We start from the raw sequence: 19,329 nt of genomic DNA, 5'->3' as shown, positions 1-19,329 counted from the left end.
GGACGGGCCACCTTATTTCGCGAAAAAAAATGTTTCCCCCTGACTGCTCGGACCCACCGGACGGGTCAGCGTATTTTGCGAAAAAATGCCCCCCCCCCCCGCTGTTAGCTCGGACCCACCGGAAGTGCCTCCTTATTACGCACAAAAAAATGAATACTCCCCCTGCTAGCTGGGACCTACCATGGTGGGAGGCTGACTTGTGGGCCTACTAAGTTGACTGGGACGGGGGCCTTTGTCAACTTTAGTCAATATGAATGATTCTAGCTCCAGTGACCGTACAATGTCCATCCAACGGCCGTAGTGCTTCTTCAACCTCTAGTCTTCTTGCTTCGGCCGCCCAAAGCAGCGCCGGTCGTGCCGCATGCTCCTGCCTCCCGTGGCCGGCTGTGCTGCCATGGAGACCTCACCGCCCCTACTATTCCCACCGCTGGCCAGGCCGTGCGGCGACGGCAGCCTCACACTACAGCCGAACCAGTGAACCCTCGTACTCCTCTCCGCGCGGGCTTCCACCGCCGCGTCTTCCCCGGCTCCCCGTCGTCCATCGCCCTGGTGCTCTCGGCGCGGCATGGTCAACATGGTCAAGGAATGACTTCCATCGGACGTGGACTGTATGTGGAGAGGCTGACAGCTGGGTCCACGGCCGCAGCAAGGAAGTGCCTCCTAATTACGTGCAAAATAATTATTCCTCCACCTGACAGCGGGGACACACCGGACGGGCCACCGTATTTCGTGAAAAAACGTTTCCCCCTGACTGTTGGGACCCACCAGCTACACCTTCGCACGCAAGGAAGTGCATCCGAGCAAAAAACAAAACAATTCGCCCCCTGACTGCTGGGACCCACCAGCTACATCTTCGCACACAAGGAAGTGCCTGACAATCGGGACCCAACTGGTCGAAGCATACGTAGCGTTGTCATTCTGGTCGCGAACGTGTACTTACATATATACTGGTCGATGTAGAGGCGCGCACGTGTCGTAGTAGAGTGATAACCCACAAGTATAGGGGATCGCAACAGTTTTCGATAAGTAAGAGTGTCGAACCCAATGAGGAGCTAAAGGTAGAACAAATATTCCCTCAAGTTCTATCGACCACTGATACAACTCCACGCACGCTTGACGTTCACTTTACCTAGAACAAGTATGAAACTAGAAGTACTTTGTAGGTGTTGTTGGATAGGTTTGCAAGATAATAAAGAGTACATAAACAAAACTAGGGGCTGTTAAGGTAAAGAAGCAACTAAAGTAAATATAGCGAGTGTGGAAAAGTGGTGGTAGGAGTTGTGAAATTGTCCCTTAAGTAATTGACTACTTTACTAGACCGATAGCAAGCATTATGTGGGAGAGGCCACTGCTAGCATGTCATCCCTTACATGGAATTCTATGCACTTATGATTGGAACTATTAGCAAGCATCCGCAACTACTAATGTTCATTAAGGTAAAACCCAACCATAGCATTAAGATATAATGGTCCCCCTTCAACATCGTATGCATCAATTTCTATGCTAGGTTGAAGCTTCTGTCACTCTTGCCCTCCAATACATAGTCCTATCAACATACAACTAACCCTATGGTGTGATCCACGCGCGCAATCATATGATGGGCACCAAAGGATAGCAACATAACCACAAGCAAATTAAATCAATGATAGCAATTCATCAACCACCGATAGGACAATGAAAATCTACACAAACATCATAGGATGGCAACACATCATTGGATAATAATATGAGGCATAAAGCACCATGTTCAAGTAGAGGGTACAGCGGGTTCCGGGAGAGTGGACTGCTGTAGATAGACGGGGGAAGGTGATGGAGATGTTGGTGAAGATGGCGGAGGTGTTGGTGTAGATCGCGGTGATGATGATGGCCACGGCGGCGTTCCGGCGCCACCGGAGGAGAGGGGGAGAGGGGCCCCCTTCTTCCTCTTCTTCCTTGACCTCCTCCCTAGATGGGAGAAGGGTTTCCCCTCTGGTCCTTGGCCTCCATGGCATGGGAGGGGCAAGAGACCCTCCGAGATTGGATCTATCTCTCTGTTTCTTTCTGGTTCCGCGTTCTGTTCTGGCTCTGTTTCACCGTTTCGTATATATATGGAGATCCGCAACTCCGATTGGCTTAAAACCTTCGCCGTGATTTTTTTTTCCGAATATTAGCTTTCTTGCGGCAAAAGAAGAGCGTCAACCACCTTACGGTGGGCTCACGAGGGTAGGGGGGCGCGCCCCCTGCCTCGTGACCACCTCGGGCACTGGTTCGCGTTGATTTTCCTTCTAAATTTTCCATATTTTCCAAAAATAAGCTACGTCCGTTTTTATCCCGTTTGGACTCCATTTGATATGGATATTCTGCGAAACCAAAAACATACAACAGACAGGAACTGGCACTGGGCACTGGATCAATATGTTAGTCCCAAAAATAATATAAAAAGTTGCCAAAAAGTATATGAAAGTTGAATAATATTGGCATGGAACAATCAAAAATTATAGATATGACGGAGACGTATCAGCATCCCCAAGCTTAATTCCTGCTCGTCCTCGAGTAGGTAAATGATAAAAAAGATAATTTTTGATGTGGAATGCTACCTAGCATAATCTTGATCATATGTCTAATCATGGCATGAATATTAAGACATGAGTGATTCAAAGCAATAATCTATCTTTCGACATAAAGACAATAATATTTCAAGCATACCAACCAAGCAATTATGTCTTATTAAAATAACATAGCCAAAGAAAGCTCATCCCTACAAAATCATATAGTCTGGATATGCTCCATCATCACCACACAAAATATTTACATCATGCACAACCCCGATGACAAGCCAAGCAATTGTTTCGTACTTTTAACGTTCTCAAACCTTTTCAACTTTCATGCAATACATGAGCGTGAGCCATGGATATAGCACTTTAGGTGGAATAGAATATGATGGTGGGGGTTATGTGGAGAAGACAAAAAAGGAGAAAGTCTCACATTAACTAGGCGTATAAATGGGCTATGGAGATGCCCATTAATAGATATCAATGTGAGGAGTAGGGATTGCCATGCAACAGATGCACTAAGAGCTATACGTGTATGAAAGCACAAACTGGAAACTAAGTGGGTGTGCATCCAACTTGCTTGCTCATGAAGACCTCGGGCGTTTGAGGAAGCCCATCTCGGAATATACAAGCCAATTTCTATAATGAAAATTCCCACTAGTATATGGAAGTGATAACCCAAGAGACTCTCTATATGAAGAACATGGTGCTACTTTGAAGCACAAGTGTGGTAAAAGGATAGTAACATTGCCCCTTCTCTCTTTTTCTCTCATTTTTTTCTTTTTTTGGGCCTTCTCTTATTTTCTTTTGGCCTTTCTCTCTTTTTTTTGGGGGGGGGGCTTCTTTGGCCACTTTTATTTTGATAACCTCACATGGGACAATGTTCTAATAATGATGATCATCACACTTTTAATTACTTACAACTCAATATTACAACTCGATATCTAGAACAAAGATATGACTCTATATGAATGCCTCCGGCGGTGTACCGGGATGTGCAATGATCTAGCGTAGCAATGACATCAAAAAACGGACAAGCCATGAAAACATCATGCTAGCTATCTTACGATCATGCAAAGCAATATGACAATGAATGCTCAAGTCATGTATATGATGATGATGAAAGTTGCATGGCAATATATCTCGGAATGGCTATGGAAATGCCATGATAGGTAGGTATGGTGGCTCTTTTGAGGAAGGTATATGGTGGGTTTATGGTACCGGCGAAAGTTGCACAGTACTAGAGAGGCTAGCAATGATGGAAGGGTGAGAGTGCGTATAATCCATGGACTCAACATTAGTCATAAAGAACTCACATACTTATTGCAAAAATCTATTAGTCATCGAAACAAAGTACTACGTGCATGCTCCTAGGGGGATAGATTGGTAGGAAAAGACCATCGCTCGTCCCCGACCGCCACTCATAAGGAAGACGATCAATAAACACCTCATGCTCCGACTTCGTTACATAACGGTTCACCATACGTGCATGCTACGGGACTTGCAAACCTCAACACAAGTATTTCTCAATTCCACAATTACTCGACTAGCATGACTCTAATATCACCACCTTTATATCGATTGCAAGGAATCAAACATATCATATTCAGTGATCTACAAGTTTATGTAGGATTTTATGACTAACCATGTGAATGACCAGTTCCTGTCATCTCTCTAAATAGATATAAGTGAAGCACGAGAGTTTAATTCCTTCTACAAAAGATATGCCCGTGCTCTAACAAATATAAGTGAAGCAAAAGAGCATTCTACAAATGGTGGTTGTCTATGTAAAAAGAAACAGGCAATCCAGACTTCAAATGATATAAGTGAAGCACATGAAGCATTCTATAAAGCCATACTCAAAAGATAAAAGTGAAGTGCATAGAGAATTCTATAAATCAACCAAGGACCATCTCATACCAGCATGGTGCATAAAAATAAAAATAAAAACCTAAATGCAAAAGACGCTCCAAGACTTGCACATATTGCATGAACGAAACGAATCTGAAAACATACCGATATTTGTTGAAGAAAGAGGGGATGCCTCCCCAGCATCCCCAAGCTTAGACGCTTGAGTATCCTTGAATATTTACTTGGGGTGCCTCGGGCATCCCCAATCTTGAGCTCTTGCCTCTCTTCCTTCTTCTCACATCGAGACCTTCTCAATCATCGAACACTTCATCCACACAAAACTTGAACAGAAAACTCGGTAAGATCCGTTAGTATAATAAAGCAAACCACTACGTTAAGTACTGTTGCAAACCAATTCATATTTTGTTTTTGCATTGTGTCTAATGTAATATAACTTTTTTGTGGCTTAATCCACTAATATAAATTGCTAGTTTCATCAAAACAAGCGAACTATACATCAAAAACAGAATCTGTCTAAAACAGAACAGTCTGTAATAATCTGAACATTCACCATACTTATGATATTTGCAAAACTTCTACCAAAATTAGGAAAAATAAAAAATTTGTGTAGGAAGACAGTGCAAAAAGAATCGGAACCATTTCACGTTCCAGCTAAAAATGTAAAATCTCACAAACCATTAAGCAAATGTAAACATCCTAAAGGCAAACCTTGGCACATTATTTTTATAATACAATGGAATTGTACAAGGGGATAATTATTTTTATTGAAAAGTTTCGGTAATCAAGATTCACAAAGTTTCCGTGAGCATGAACAAATTTCAAGGCTAGCTCCCACTTCAACAATGCTTGTCTTTTTCACTTTCGCTTTCCTTTTTGAAAAACTTTTGGGTTCCCCTCTTTATTTTTGTTGTTTCTAAACTATATAAAAGCACTCAACAGAAATAAATGACTCTCTAAAACTTCCGGGTTGTCTCCCTGGCAGCGCTTTCTTTAAAGCCATTAAGCTAGGCATATAGTGCTCAAGTAGTGAATCCACCCGGATCCCAAGGTATATCAAAGCCAATTTTTAGTTAACAATGATTTGTAATTTAGTGGTGAGCACAAGGTAACATGTGTCATGTAATGATGAAGTCTAACTCTCTTCCTATGCATCGGCATGTAATAAAAGAACAATTCATGCACACCTAGTAAAGGCCAATGCATAGTATAAACAGTTTCTTGCAATTTTATCATGTTGGAAACATAGAGAGGTGGAGATATAGTTCCTCTCTCATAATAATTGCAAGTAGGAGCAGCAAGCACATGCATATTATATTTATTGAAATCATCATGTGCAACGGTAAAAGGCAACCCATTAATATAATCCTTAATAAGTGCAAACTTCTCCGATATACTATAATCGGGAGAATTCAAAAAGATAATAGGACTATCATGCATGGGTGCAATAGCAACAATTTCATGTTTAACATAAGGAACTATAGCAAGTTCATCTCCATAAGGATCATTCATATTGGCATCTTGGCCACAAGCATAGCAAGCATCATCAAAAAGGGATATTTCAAGAGAATCAATGGGATCATAACAGTCATCATAGCAATCATCCTTCGGTAAGCACGAAGGGGAATTAAACAATGTATGAGTTGAAGAGTTACTCTCATTAGAAGGTGGGCACGGGTGATCAATCCGCTCTTCCTCCTTTTGTTCTTCGCTCTCCTCCTCATCTTTTTCATCCAATGAGCTCACAGTTTCATCAATTTCTTCTTCCATAGACTCCTGCAAAATATTAGTCTCTTCTTGGACAGCGGAGTAGTCCTCAATATATAGTTTAACATAAGCATTAGAAGCATAATTCTCATAACAATATTCAAGTATGGCAAAATTTTCAGATTTGTGAAGAGTAGCATCATACTTTTCAATCAAAGAAGCAATTTTAGAAGCACCCTTAAAAGCAAAAAATTCTTCAATTTGTTGAACATCATAGTAATTATAAACACCCTTAGCATACGAAGATACGATTCCATTATTGCTAAACTCACATTGATAGGGAAGGTGTTTCTTAGGGTTTTCAGAACAACAAGTAAAATCATATATTTCACATAAATTCCAAGCATAGCATTGCAAACGTTGAATTTGACCCCATAATAGTTTCCCTTTTTCAGATATACGGTGTCGCACATAACAAGCATGCTCATCTAAAGATTTGCCCTCAACTAAGCTAGTTGGGGTTTTGGCACGAGCACAAAGGGATCGAAGATGATCCAAGTAAAAAGCTTCAGCAGTGTGATAGATTTTGAGTGGTTCTTCAACCATTGGTTCAGTAGGTACAACTAATTTTTTTGGTATTTTGCGTTTCCTAGCCATAATTAAAGGTAGAAAACAACTAAGAACAACAAATAAAAATTACTTAGTGATAAAGAAAACAAGCACACACGAGAATATTCACCCCACGCTATTGCTCCTCGGCAATGGCGCCAGAAAAAAGGTCTTGATAACCCACAAGTATAGGGGATCGCAACAGTTTTTGATAAGTAAGAGTGTCGAACCCAACGAGGAGCTAAAGGTAGAACAAATATTCCCTCAAGTTCTATCGACCACCGATACAACTCTACGCACGCTTGACGTTCGCTTTACCTAGAACAAGTATGAAACTAGAAGTACTTTGTAGGTGTTGTTGGATAGGTTTGCAAGATAATAAAGAGTACGTAAATAAAACTAGGGGCTGCTAAGGTAAATAAGCAACTAAAGTAAATATAGAGAGTGTGGAAAAGTGGTGGTAGGAGTTGCGAAATTGTCCCTTAAGCAATTGACTACTTTACTAGACCGATAGCAAGCATTATTGGGAGAGGCCACTGCTAGCATGTCACCCCTTACTTGGAATTCTATGCACTTATGATTGGAACTATTAGCAAGCATCCGCAACTACTAATGTTCATTAAGGTAAAACCCAACCATAGCATTAAGATATAATGGTCCCCCTTCAATCCCGTATGCATCAATTTCTATGCTAGGTTGAAGCTTCTGTCACTCTTGCCCTCCAATACATAGTCCTATCAACATACAACTAACCCTATGGTGTGATCCACGCGCGCAATCATATGATGGGCACCAAAGGATAGCAACATAACCACAAGCAAATTAAATCAATCATAGCAATTCATCAACCACCGATAGGACAACGAAAATCTACTTAGACATCATAGGATGGCAACACATCATTGGATAATAATATGAAGCATAAAGCACCATGTTCAAGTAGAGGGTACAGCGGGTTGCGGGAGAGTGTACTGCTGTAGATAGAGGGGGGAAGGTGATGGAGATGTTGGTGAAGATGGCGGAGGTGTTGGTGTAGATCGCGGTGATGATGATGATGGCCACGGCGGCGTTCCGGCGCCACCGGAGGAGAGGGGGAGAGGGGCCCCCTTCTTCCTCTTCTTCCTTGACCTCCTCCCTAGATGGGAGAAGGGTTCCCCCTCTGGTCCTTGGCCTCCATGGCATGGGAGGGGCGAGAGCCCCTCTGAGATTGGATCTATCTCTCTGTTTCTTTCTGGTTCTGCATTCTGTTCTGGCTCTGTTTCACCGTTTCATATATATATGGAGATCCGTAACTCTGATTGGCCTGAAACCTTCGCCGTGATTTTTTTCCCGAATATTAGCTTTCTTGCGGCAAAAGAAGAGCGTCAACCGCCTTACGGTGGGCTCATGAGGGTAGGGGGTGCGCCCTAGGGGGGGCCCTGCCTCGTGACCACCTCGGGCACTAGTTCGCGTTGATTTTCCTTCCGAATTTTCCATATTTTCCAAAAATAAGCTCCGTCCGTTTTTATCCCGTTTGGACTCCGTTTGATATGGATATTCTGCGAAACCAAAAACATGCAATAGACATGAGCTGGCACTGGGCACTGGATCAATATGTTAGTCCCAAAAATAAATAAAAGTTGCCAAAAAGTATATGAAAGTTGAATAATATTGGCATGTAACAATCAAAAATTATAGATACGATGGAGACGTATCATAGAGGCGCGCACATAGCATGTACACGTACGTACAACGGTCAGGGTGCAAGAAAGAAAATATGGCCATGTATGTGTACATATGGGCGGGGTCTCGAATGCCTACTCGCGCATACGTACGGCGAGGGCTCGTGTACATGGCTGGGTCGGAACGGAGAAACAACGTCGTCGTCGTGTTCATGGGGAGGCAACGAAATGCGTCGTGTTCATGGGGAGGCAACGGAATGCGTCGTGTTCACCGGGAGGGCTTGGACGGAACATGCGATGGAAACGAGGCCTAGCGTACCGCAAAACGGAGGAAACGGCCTTGTGTTCGACCGACCACGTTCGAAATGGGATCCTATTCATCGGGAGGGGTGTGGCGTACCGCAAAACGGAGGAAATGGACCTCCTACAGTCGAAACGGGGGTCCTGTTGATCGGGAGGGGTGTGGCGTACCGCAAAACGGAGGAAACGGACTTGTGTTGGAGCGCTATGGTCGAAACGGGGGTCCTATTCATCGGGAGGGGTGTGGCGTACTGCAAAACGGGACTCCACGGGATACTGTTCATCTCCACCGTCGACCTCCTCCAGCCTCCACGGGCTCCTGTTCATCCAGCCTCCACGGGCTCCTGTTCATCCAGCCTCCACCGCACGCTACTCCACCGGCTACTGTTCAACCACCCCTCCACCGTTACTGTTCATCCAGCCCTCCACACCACGGGGTCCTGTTCAACCACCCCTCCACGGGCACCCCTTCACCGTCTACTGTTCATCCAGCCCTCCACACCACAGGGTCCTGTTCAACCACCCCTCCACCGTCTACTGTTCATCCAGCCCTCCACACCACGGGGTCATGTTCATCCGCCCCTCCACGGGCACCCCTCCATCGTCTACTGTTCATCCAGCCCTCCTCCACACCACGGGGTCCTGTTCATCCAGCCCTCCTCCACACCACGGGGTCCTGTTCATCCAGAGGCAATGCCACCGCTCACTGTTCATCCATACCCCCCCCCCCACAACGCTCACTGTTCATCCCATCGATCGGCTTCAGTTAGCAGCAGCGAAGGAATCACTCGATCGGGTTCAGTTAACAGCCATCGATCGATCGCTCGGGTTCAGTAACGCGTAGCCTGCAGTGCAATCGCTCGGGTTCAGTTAGAGCCAACGCCTCGCACACACGCGCGTACGTGTACGAGAGAAACGCGCATCGCTCGGCCCCCGACCTCCCACCGTAACCGGGAACTCCCCGAAATTTTCCTCCCCCTCGCTTCTACCACGGTTTTTTCCGTCATGGACGGACCAAAGAATGTCATGCAGCTGCGTCTCCGGCCCGCCCAGGACAAAAAGCCCATTTTCTGTCATGATTTTTTGTCATAGAAGTAGGAGCCCACCACATCTATGATGATATTGTGTTTTGTCACAATTATCGTCATAGAAGTGTCATATGTATGACAGAAAAAAATTCGTTCGGCCCAAAATGTCACGAATGTGTCTTTTTTTGTAGTGCTTGTTGGGGCATGTAATGAACCGTGGTACTTATGACACTATGCTATGCTTATTGTTCTGATGTTTGCTGTTATGTTCATGTCCGGGTAGGTGCGGTAGGATAACTTAACTTGATACACTCGCGGTAGTCTTGCGCCTCGTGATGGTGCACCCTCCATCATAGAAGCTGTCGAATTGTTGGAAAATTTTGTTGGGTGTCATGTTCCTCCTTGCGCGGCCCCTCAAGCATGACCCAGTCGTGGCTTAGTGCATCGCATCGTGGTACCCGGGGGCACGGACTTAAGAAGATGCACAAATCACAAGCTCGGTCGGGAGTGTCTCGCGAGGATAGAAAAAGCCATGGCCCTGGGGGTGACAGGGTTGTGGCGAGGTGTGTTCATGGCGCGGGTCGGGCTCGACCCGACCCGATGCGCACGCACACACCTGCCTAGCCTCCGCGCGCTAGACGTGCAAGGAAGAGCGACGGGCAACTGCTTCCCCTCCTGGGCCGAGACCGACGGCCAAGAGAAAGGACTAGAGGGAAATCCAACTTGGCAATCCAAAATGCAAGAACTCCAAATGCCATTAAAATAATAAGGGGGCAACCAACTACAGAAAGCAACAAAATGAACAGCCGTGTCCGGCACCTAGACTAGTCTTCTCACCAGCGCGGAGCTAAGCGCTGCCACTAGGACGTGGGAGGGAGCCCCCGAGGCCCGAGGGCGGCCCACCGAAGATTCTGGGGCATGTACAACCTCACTCATTATTATGTGATAGTGTCACAAGCGAGGACCTTCACAGGCACTGGGCCTTGCTTCATGGGTAGAACTTCCGGAGGTGCTGGATGTTCCAGGAGTTCTGGATGGGGATCCCGTCGAGCGTCTCCAGGCACGCGGCGCCAGGCCTGGAGACATGAGCAATCCTAAACGGGCCCTCCCACATGAGAGAGAGCTTATGCAGCCCCTCCCTGGAGAGCACCTGCCTCAGGACGAGATCACCCACCTCGAGCGTCCTGGAGCGGACGCTGTGGCAGCGGTACAGCCGCCTTGCCTGCTGGTACCTTCCTGCCCGGAGCGAGGCTTGATGGCGACGTTCCTCCCCCAGCATGAGGTCCATCCCCCGCGTGGCGTCCTGGAGTGCCTCATCAAATGCAAAGACCCGCGTGGAGCGATGCTTGACCACATGAGGGAGAACCGCTTCGGCTCTGTAGACGAGGAAGAATGGACTCTCGCCCGTCCGCTTGGTGCAGTGGTGTGGATGGACCACCGCATGGACTGGAGCCCGTCGAGCCAGCCCCTCCCACATGCCTGGAGCTTCTTCTTGAAGGTTCTTGTCTTGAGGCCCCTCAGGACCTCTGCGTTTGCATGCTCAGCTTGGTCGTTGCTATTGGGGTGTGCCACTGAGGCATAGCATATCTGCATTCCAAGGTTAGCACAATATGTTTTGAAGAGATTGCTAGTGAACTGCGAGCCGTTGTCGGTGATGATACAATTAGGGACCCCGAAGCGGCTCACAAGGCCCTTGATGAACTTGATTGCCAAATCGGACAGGATGGTGCGGATGGCTTCCACCTCCGCCCACTTGGTGAACTTGTCGATGGCGACGTAGAAGTAGCGATAGCCCCCAAGCGCTCGTGGGAACGGACCCAAGATGTCCAGCCCCAGACCACAAACGGCCACAGCAGCGGAATGGTCTAGAGGCCTTGAGCAAGCTGGTGGATTTCCTTGGCGTGGAACTGGCACCCTTCACAGGATTTTACCATCTTGGTCGCGTCGTTGAGCGCCATGGGCCAGTAGAATCCACTGCGGAATTCCTTTCCCACGAGGGTGTGTGATGACGAGTGATGCCTGCAGTCCCCGCCGTGTATGTCGGCTATCAGCCGCCACCCCTGTTCCCTGGAGATGCATTGCAGGGAAACATTGTTTGGTCGTTTTCGGTAGAGCTCAGCATCCTGAATGCAGTACGCTGTGGCCTGCCGAGCCACGCGCTCCGCGTCTTCCTCCTTCTCCGGCAGGGTTCCCTCAAGCAGGTACGCCTTGAATTCTTTGGTCCAGCACCCCTCCTGAGGCTCGAGCGCGAGGAGTAGGCGTGCTCCTGAGGTCGGACCGCGGGCAGGGGCTCCCGATGTTGGTGCTGGGGGGGAGCTCCTCCTAAGGCGGTGTTGGCTCCGTCGCTGGAGGGGCTGCCGAAGGCTTGAAGATCCGCTCCTCGAAGATGTCGGGCTCCTGAGGCTGGCGCTTGGATTCTCCCTTGGCGATATCGTTGGCTTCCTTGTTCGTGCCGCGAGGCACGTGTCGTGGATCCAGGCCCAATAATTGCTTATCAATTTTGCGTACCTCCGCCAGGTATGCCACCATGTGTTCGTCCTTTGGCTTATACACCTTTTTGGAGAAGTTGACAAGGAGCTGGGAGTCGCTGTCAGATTTCGGGTTCCGGAAAGACCCTTAAGGTTCGGACACTGGGGTGCGCACAAAGATCTTTCCCCCCAGCTCATGCTCGCGCAATGATCTCAAAACCTAGCTCGCCGAACTCGAAGAACAAGGGACACAAGAGTTTATACTTGTTCAGGCCACCGATGTGGTGTAATACCCTACTCCAGTGTGGTGTGGTGGATTGCCTTGTAGGCTGAGGATGAACAAGTACAAGGGAAGAACTACCTCCTGAGGAGAGGTGTTCTTGAGCTTGGTTAGCTGGTGCATATGAGGCTGGAATGGATCCGATCCCCTCCCTATAGTGAGGAGTAGTCCTATTTATAGAGGCCCTGGTCCTCTTACCAAATATTAGGCGGGAAGGGATCCCACAACGGCCAATTTGAAGGGGGACAACTAGTACAAGCTATCCTGACAAAAGGTGGTCTTCGCTTGCCAAAGGCTCTGGTGGTGACGCCGTCGTGGGCTCCACGATGACCTCCGTCCTGCCGTCCTGCTGGTCTTGGTCTTATTGCACCGATATGGAAACCATTGCCTGATGCCTTGGGACTCCTCGCCTGCGCCTACTCCTTTAGCACCAAAGAAGCAACTAGTGCTCTATGCCTGCTGGCACCCGCCTGGCCTTGGTCGTCATGGCTCACGTCACGGGAACCTCATGAGGTGCCTCTCGCCTTGATTTCTCCGCTCCTCGCGAGCCAGCCTAGCGAGGCTGCCCCTGAGGGGGTCTTCCGCCGTCCGCCTCGCGAGGCTTGGTCCCTCATGAGGGTCTTGAGTGTTTGCTGGTGAAGATGGGTCATACCAGGCCACCGGGGGAGCCACGCCGTGGGCCGCAGGAAGGCAAGTCTGGGGACCCCTATTCCCAGAACACCGACCGTAGCCCCCGGGCCCAAGGTGCGCTTGGACTTGGCTTCTAGGCGAAGCCAAGGGGCAAGTGCGGAGCACCGCGGGCCCCAACCGCCTGCGGCCATGATTGACGCATGGCGACTGATGAGACGTGGGCGTCCTAGCTTCCCCATGCGGCCTTGATATCTGCCTGGCTAGGCGGCCACCGCGACCTACACTGTTATTCGCTCGTCGCTGGTGACATATTCCCCCAACTCTTCCGCCTTCCCGCAACGACAGCTCCTCCTTCCAATCTTTCCTGGGCTCCGTCCTCTCCATCGCCATGGTGCCGAGCCAGATAAGGAAGGGGAAGAAGAAGCCCCAGTCCTCAGCCAAACAACTTTCGGCCTTCGAGCCAGCCGTCGGACGGTCGGTGGTGCTGAATCAGGAAGCCATGGACAAGGTCCGCCCTGCGCTCGCCACTGATTTCAACGAATGGGGGAAAACGGTGGCCTGGCCTGCATCCCGCGCCTCCGTTGATAGGACAGTCACTGAGGTCCATACTTTCCTTGATGCCCTATGGGTCGACCTGATCCCCCTTTCTCCACCTTCTTCAACGCCATGCTTTCTCATTACCAAATCCATATGCTACACCTAGATCCTCAATCCATCGCCCTCCTTGCTGTCTTCACCTTTGTCTGCGAGGCCATGGTGGGCATTGCTCCTTCCGTGGCCCTACTTCGCCACTTCTCCTCACTGCACCTGACCGACCCTCAGTAGTGCTCAGGATGCCTGAACTTCCATGTCGTGGCTGTGACGACCGGCTCGGGGATTGACTTCAAGCTCCCGCCATCAAAAAGCGGGTTCTGGAAGCGTTGGGTGTTCGTGGACGTCGGTGTGCTCACCCCCTGCTCCCGCTTCCGTCAGCACCCGCCATTCCCAGCTCTAGCTGGGGCCACGAGAGGCTCGCTGACCCGCATCTTGCCTACGTCTGGTTCTGGTTGAAGAGGTTGAAGGATCTTGGCGTGTCTGCACCCATGGTGGTGAAGGAGTTCATCTAGCGCCGTGTTGCCCCGCTTCAGCGCCATTCTCGACCAATGTGGACCTTGTCCAGTAGCAAGGACCGCATGAGGCTTCACGAGTCTGGGCTTCCCCTTGAGGCGCAGCAAACTGGGCTTGAGATCTTGACGGGCGACCACTCGCCAGCCAACATGCCGGAGGACGGTTGTTGATACATCTCCAATGTATCTATAATTTTTGATTATTCCATGCTATTATATTATCAACCTTGGATGTTTTATATGCATTTATATGCTATTTTATATGATTTTTGGGACTAACCTATTAACCTAGAGCCCAGTGCCAGTTTCTGTTTTTTTCCTTGTTTTAGAGTATCGTAGAAAAGGAAAATCAAACGGAGTCCAATTGACCTGAAACTTCATGGAACTTATTTTTCGACCAGAAGAAGCCCACCGAGTATCGGAGTTGGACCAGGAGAGTCCCTGCCTCGTGGATAGCCCGGAGGTCCACCGACATACTTTTTCCTCCCATATATACCCATATACCCTAAAAACTTCGGGGAGCACAATAGATCGGGAGTTCCGCCGTTAGAAGCCTCCGTAGCCACCGAAAACCAATCTAGACCCGTTCCAGCACCCTGCCGGAGGGGGCAATCCCTCTCTGGTGGCCATCTTCATCATCCCGGTGCTCTCCATGACGAGGAGGGAGTAGTTCTCCCTCAGGGCCGAGGGTATGTACCAGTAGCTATGTGTTTGACCTCTCTCTCTCTCGTGTTCTTGAGGTGGTACGATCTTGATGTATCGCGAGCTTTGCTATTATAGTTGGAACTTATGATGTTTCTCCCCCTCTACTCTCTTGTAATGAATTGAGTTTGCCCTTTGAAGTTATCTTATCAGATTGAGTCTTTAAGGATTTGAGAACACTTGATGTATGTCTTGCGTGGGATAACCGTGGTGACAATGGGTTATTCTATTGATTCACTGATGTATGTTTTGGTCATCAACTTGCGGGTTCCGCCCATGAACCTATGCATAGGGGTTGGCACACATTTTTGTCTTGACTCTCCGGTAGAATCTTTGGGGCACTCTTTGAAGTACTTTTTGTTGGTTTGAATAGATGAATCTGAGATTGCGTGATGCATATCGTATAATCATACCCACAGATACTTGAGGTGGCATTGGAGTATCTAGGTGACATTAGGGTTTTGGTTGATTTGTGTCTTAAGGTGTTATTCTAGTACAAACTCTAGGATAGATTGAACGGAAAGAATAGCTTCGTGTTATTTTACTACGGACTCTTGAATAGATCGATCAGAAAGGATAACTTTGAGGTGGTTTTGTACCCTACCATAATCTTTTCGTTTGTTATCCGCTATTAGTGGCTTTGGAGTGACTCTTTGTTGCATGTTGAGGGATAGTTATGTGATCCAATTATGTTATTATTGTTGAGAGAACTTGCACTAGTGACAGTATGAACCCTAGGCCTTGTTTCAACGCATTGCAATATCGTTTGTGCTCACTTTTATCATTAGTTACCTTGCTGTTTTTATATTTTCAGATTACAAAAACCTTTACCTACCATCCATATACCACTTGTACCACCATCTCTTCACCGAACTAGTGCACCTATACAATTTACCATTGTATTGGGTGTGTTGGGGACACAGGAGACTCTTTGTTATTTGGTTGCAGTGTTGCTTGAGAGAGACCATCTTCATCCTACGGATTGATAAACCTTAGGTCATCCACTTGAGGGAAATTTGCTACTATCCTACAAACCTCTGCACTTGGAGGCCCAACAACGTCTACAAGAAGAAGGTTGGGTAGTAGACATCAGTTGTCTCTTGTACTGCTGCTCGAACAAGGTGGATTTTGCGAGGAAAATGCCCCCTTTCGATGAATGGGGATTACACCCGGCCTGTCTTGAAGGGCCTCGCGAGAACCCGGTGCCCATGGGTCCCTTGCCCGCCACCAGCGGCGATCTCCCAGGAAGTGGGCGCAGGGGGGCGACGGACGTCGGCCACTGGCGTCGCGGCTGCTGAGGAATTGGCGCTGCTCGGGGCTCCCGGTGGGCCGCCCCACGGCCATCCAGAGAGCTTTCTGGAGGAAGTGGCCTGAGGGGCGTAGCAGCCCGATACTCCTGAGGCCACAGCCCCTGAGGCCCCGGCGGGTCGTCGCGAGGCGGAGGATAGCACCCCCTAGGTTGCCCCCTTAGGAGCTACCCCAGCTGCGCCGGAGCTAGTGACCGTGCCTTGGGCTTCGGCCGGCTTCGACTGAACTTTGATGCGCTCTGGAAGAGAAAAGTGTCTCCAAGCTGCAGCAGTGATGCCTTCCGGCCATTGAAACAGAGGAAGTATATCGCCATAGACGAGTGAGTACCTTATCTTTGTAGTTCCTCGAGTGCTGCTTCCCCTCCTGACTATGGCTCCTCAGGGTCCCTTCTGCTAGGGCGGCGAAATCTCCTGAGAAGCCGCTTCCCCCTGCTTCGAGTCCCCCGCCGGTCTTGAGCGCCCCAAGCCAGCATGCCGCACTTGGCACGAGGTTGGCCAGAGGGGCAAGCGCGCTCGCCTGGCGCCTCGAACCTGCGTTCTTGCCGTCCCTTCTTCATGGCCTGGCCTAGGGGGAAGGAGGTGTGCCAAGGGCTCCTCCCCTGGTTATTGACGGTGGCCGGATCACCTCGGCCTTGGCCTCTTCTTCAAGCAACGAGCCTTTGCTCCTCCGAGCCTCCGCTGAGGCCCGAAGGGCGACCGGGAAGGCGCCAGCCTCCAGCCCTCTGCTGGGAGGAAGCGAGCCCTTCAGACTCCTTCGACATCCTCTGGCGTGGTGGACGGACCCAGTCGCGCGCCCGAGCTTGCGCGCAAGCAGGGTGCCGTCTGCCGTGAGCTCTTTCGAGAGGCGATGGGTGCACTGAGCAGCTTGGGGAGGAACTCGTGGATGTTGACGCTTGTCTTGAAACCAAGGGCTTCCTGCCGGTGGACGAATGGCATCAACTGAAGGTGGCCATCAACCTCGGGCGCCTCCAGCATGAGCACGCTAGCGCGGATGCCGAGGCATCCCTCGCAACCTTGCGCGAGGCTAGCGCCCGAGCCTTAGAGGAGGCCAGGGAGGCAGACCACCACCGCGAAGTCGCCGAGGAGCGCCGGCGGGAGCTCCAGGCCCTGAATGCCTCCCTAGAACAGCAAGTGGAGGTGCGTAGAGCTGCCTTGGCATCGATGAAGGGGGCGCCGTCCGACAAGGGGGAAATCCTGAGGCACAAGGAAACGCTGATGCTGGAGGCCACAGAGTGCAGCCTTGAGCTTGAGCGGTTGGAGACGAGGGAGCATCAGGTTGCTCAGGCGGAAGACGCCGCCAGCGCGCGCGAGGCCAAGATCAAGGAGGAAGTGGACTGCGGAGTGGCGGAGGCCCGCGCTGATCTTGCCAATAGGTATGACCTGAAGCTGAAGTTCGTGGAGGCCGAAGCTGAGGGCAAGACCACCGCCCTCAGGTCAAGGTTGGCAGAGGAAGAGCAGAACGAGAAAGCTGCCGCAGCTGCCCTAATCTCCATGCAGGTTGAGTTGGCCTCCGCCCGTGTTGAGCTGCTCCCGTTGCAGCAATGGGTTACTGTTGCTGAGTCCCTTGCATAGCAGAGCAGGGAGGAGGCGCTCTGGCGACAGACGCTGCTGCGCGAGCACGCCCCTATGCTCTGGGACATCGGGACGAGGGCCAACTGGGCGCTGGGCGCCATTTGCGACGAACACGCCCCTCATCCCCACGTAGAAGACTATGACAGCCACCTTCGCTTCTTCACTTATGTCGTGACACGCTTGGAGAACCGGGCTAAGAGGGCTCGCGAGCTTGTCGCAGAGAAGAGCCGAGACCTCCTCGGGGGCGTGTTTTCCCACGTTTTCAGCCATCTCTAGAACATCAATCCTGATTTTGACTTTGATGCCACCATCGCCCCGCTGCCCGAGGTCATCCGGGACAACCTAGCATGCTGGGTGGACGACAATGTGGATGCTCTGGTCAGGGCCTCCTCCTCCGAGAATGATTTGGTTGTGCTTGTGGCGGACGAGGACGGCGTGGTTGATGATGGTGAAGATGGTGCCAGGGATAGCGACTGGTGTGCCAGCGACGCGCCTAAGAGCGACCCGGAGGACGCAGCGAGCGACATGTGCGACTGAGCCCGCACTCCTTTGTTTTGAACATGCATGCAAAAGTTTGTGCACGGCCCCTCAGGGCGTAAGAGCATTTTCAGGAAGGGGGAGCCCCTCATGTAATCAGACTACTGTTTTATTCCTTGAACCGTACTTAAAGCATGCTTTTGTAAAGTCGCGAGCCCCTTGCGAGCGTGTGACTGTAACTTACCTTGGCCCAGGCAGGCTTTACACTGATTTGGTTGCTGGGGATGTGTATTTTCTCGAGGGGAATTCTTCATGGGCTCGCGTGGCTTGGGGCTCCCGAGGAGTCTGCTAGTCCGCCCGAGAGGGCCTCGCGAGGAGTGAGCGCCAGTCATGGCGGGGCGTGCGCGCGACGCGCGTACGCAATGCCCAGACCCCGCTCGCGAGGTGCTCAGAAGGGGGGAGGTGGCAGACGGAAACCTCAAAACAAGGCACGAATCCAGAAAACTCACAAAACTAATACGAACGAGAAAAGACACCTCCGCGATTGCCAATGAAAATACGACTTCAAATTCAAATCCAAAGGCTGCAAATTGAGCTAGAGAAAAAGGAGGTTGAAAACAAAAGGCCGCGTCCGGCACCTAGCTAGTCTTCTTGTCATCTCACCAGCGCGAAGCCTAGTGCCTTTGCCGGCCGTGAGCTTAGCCATTGGGGGACTGTGTCGATGACCAACACAGAGGATGGTGCTTCCACAAGGACATGGGCGGGAGCTCCTAAGGCCCGAGGGAGGCTCTCCGGAGACTCCGGGCGTGTACAGCCCCACTCATTATTACGTGAGAGTGTCACGGGCGGAGACCTTCACACGCGCGAGCCTTGCTTCATATCGCCAAACGAGGGCCCCGCCTTGCACCACCCTCAACCACCGTTGGGGCGTCTGGAAACCAAGACGAGACCAAGGGGCAGAGGGGACGCCAGCGGCGCCCTCGGCGACCACAGGCCCTCTGCCGGGGGGAGGGCTTGCCGGCACCTCCCCGGCAGAGAACCTACCTCTGGGTGACACCTTGCCCCGCGTGACATGGGGGTGC

The sequence above is a fragment of the Triticum urartu genome, chromosome 4A (assembly GCF_056163025.1).
Source record: "Triticum urartu cultivar PI428250 chromosome 4A, HENAU_Tu73, whole genome shotgun sequence".
In the NCBI taxonomy this organism is placed as follows: Eukaryota; Viridiplantae; Streptophyta; class Magnoliopsida; order Poales; family Poaceae; genus Triticum; species Triticum urartu.
This window is presented reverse-complemented; position numbering follows the sequence as displayed.